The sequence below is a fragment of the Frankliniella occidentalis genome, unplaced genomic scaffold, assembly GCF_000697945.3.
Source record: "Frankliniella occidentalis isolate FOCC.00 unplaced genomic scaffold, Focc_3.1 Scaffold11, whole genome shotgun sequence".
Classification (NCBI taxonomy): Eukaryota; Metazoa; Arthropoda; class Insecta; order Thysanoptera; family Thripidae; genus Frankliniella; species Frankliniella occidentalis.
Window position 1 is genome coordinate 2454813 of NW_026267141.1, and position 2264 is coordinate 2457076.

General features: G+C 45.1%; 1 protein-coding gene across 1 annotated transcript in view; it reads right to left on the bottom strand.

Moving 5' to 3' along the window:
- LOC113217531 (mucin-17-like) overlaps positions 1-2264 on the bottom strand; it is a 161748-nt gene that overhangs the window by 25698 nt on the left and 133786 nt on the right.

A 2264-nucleotide genomic window follows, 5' to 3' on the forward strand; every position in this document is an offset into this window, starting at 1 on the left:
GGGGGGGGGGGCAGAAAGAGGAGGGGATACTAATTATCACTCCCTCGGAATAAAAACCTCGTCATTTTATTTCCGTGCATTATGACTGGCGTTACATTTTCACGAGGATATATACCGTTCGCGCCGCCGTCGCACCACCTGGGTGGCCGCGGGTTCACATTCTTGCATTACGGCCGAATTCATCTTACACTCTACTAAGTTATGCTTCAAGTGTCCTTCAAGATATTAACTATGGAATATATTTTTCGTTTGAAAACAAAACGTCTTGGCGGCTGACAATAAAGTCCTGCCATGTTTCATTCTTATTAATTCTTTCATTTTGGTATTCTCCGCGGGAGACACACTTCTTGGTCTAGTCGCACTGTTAGAAGCTCACAGCGAAATGCTTTCTCAAGCCACAATGTAACCAGCAGCATTGTAATTTAGCGGTAAAATTCAAAGTGAACTACTTCGATTATCATGGTACGTTCCGGCGTTGGATTTGACTTCAAGTTAAGGTGTTGTTCGAATCGTATAACTTACAGCGTAATTAGCATTTCAGCGTATGTGCACATCAGCTGACCAAAATGGTGCAACAGGTTTCACTGCAACTTTTTTTTAACAGTGAGTCGGCTGATCCCGATGGAAGATAACCATCATCCCGGGTTCGGGTTCAAATACCAGTTAATAGTTCAACATTTTATTCCTGACGGGGGGAGGAGAGGGGACTAGGTACGGGCTGGCCAATCACGGGGCATGACTAGCCGCCAGTGCTGCGCCCATTCGCACACGCGTGCACACTCACACACACACACATACACAGACACACACACACACCGCTTGACAAACCAATCAGGACTGGGGTGGTCCTGGAACAGAGACAGAAAACCGACCAAATTGTGCGATAAAAACTAAGTATTTAAAAAATGTCCGGGCGGTAAACTTCTCTGTTCTTTCAAATCTAAATAGAGCCAACGTGTAGTGCTCCGCGAGCAGATTGGTATATACCGAAACTACATAAACAGGATATTACGAACAAAACTCTTGTTTTGCAAAAACTCCGCCTGGAGTGACACGCTCGTGCGTGTGTGCGACGGTGCGTGTGTGTGTGCGCGCGCTCTGACTTGGCGAATACAAAGATGAGGATGAGGGAAAGGGAAGGTGAGCCGGGTGGGTTCCGCTACTCGGATGAATGGGTGCGGCTCACTCCGTCAAGATCCGCGCGCCATTTGGAAAACAAAATGAATGAACTGCCACGAGCCCGAGCCTGCGGGAGCTCCTCTCCCGGCACTGCCCGGCCGCGCCCCGCCCACGTTATGGCCGTCCTGGTGGTGTGATGGCGGCGCGCGTGAGAGAGTGAGAGGCGCGAAACATTTCCAAAACATACACGAAAACCCCCGTAGACTTTCATGCAATGCGCGTGATTTTGCGGGAGAGTATTTCGTTTCGATGAATTATTGTTGCGTGCCCGGTCGGGGCTAGGGGAATTCCTTCAACAGCCTGGACTTGTCGAAAAGTTTCTTGGAAGTACACTAGAAAAACTAGGACGTAATGCCTTTAGGGGTATGAATTTAAAGCCTTTCTAAACGCACGAAGGTGTGCAAAGGCGTTAAAATTTAGTACCTTCGAGAAATTTTAATGCCTTTGTGAAGGCATAGAGCCATATAAACCCTTTGAGTCCAACCTTTTGTTTTTCCAGTGTAACCAATATTGAAATATTTAAGTTGCTATCTGCAAATCCCGGTGAGTTAACTACCAAACAGACATCACTGAAAATGCTAGTCAGATATCTTACTCTCAGTACTGTTAAAAATATTTTGTCACTTCCCAACACTTTTATGATACGAAGCAACTGTGAAATCACAACACTTTTTTGTAGTCCAAATTAGTGCATTTTGATATCTTACTTGGAAATTCTTGTGAACTAATCGTAATAATTTCTGAAGTTATTCATTTTTGACAACGAAGAAGAGTTGTGATTTCACAAAGAGTTCTGGCAACTTCTTTCACAACGAATTCTGCGTGAAGTTCTGACTTTTTTTAACATTGAGGGGAGCGAGATGAGTGACACAAAAAATCTCACACTCCTGAGAGCGAGATATCTCAATTTTAGTAAGAATCTGCGATTCTCACCCAATAAGAGTGAGTGTTCCCAGTGCAAGTGGGCAAGGTCAGGGAAATCTTACTCCTGGGCAATTCTAGGCGTTACGCACGGACATTTTTAAGCAAAAATCACTCGTTTATTCTAGTTTTGGAAGGGAAGATCGAAGCGAATCGCATCGACC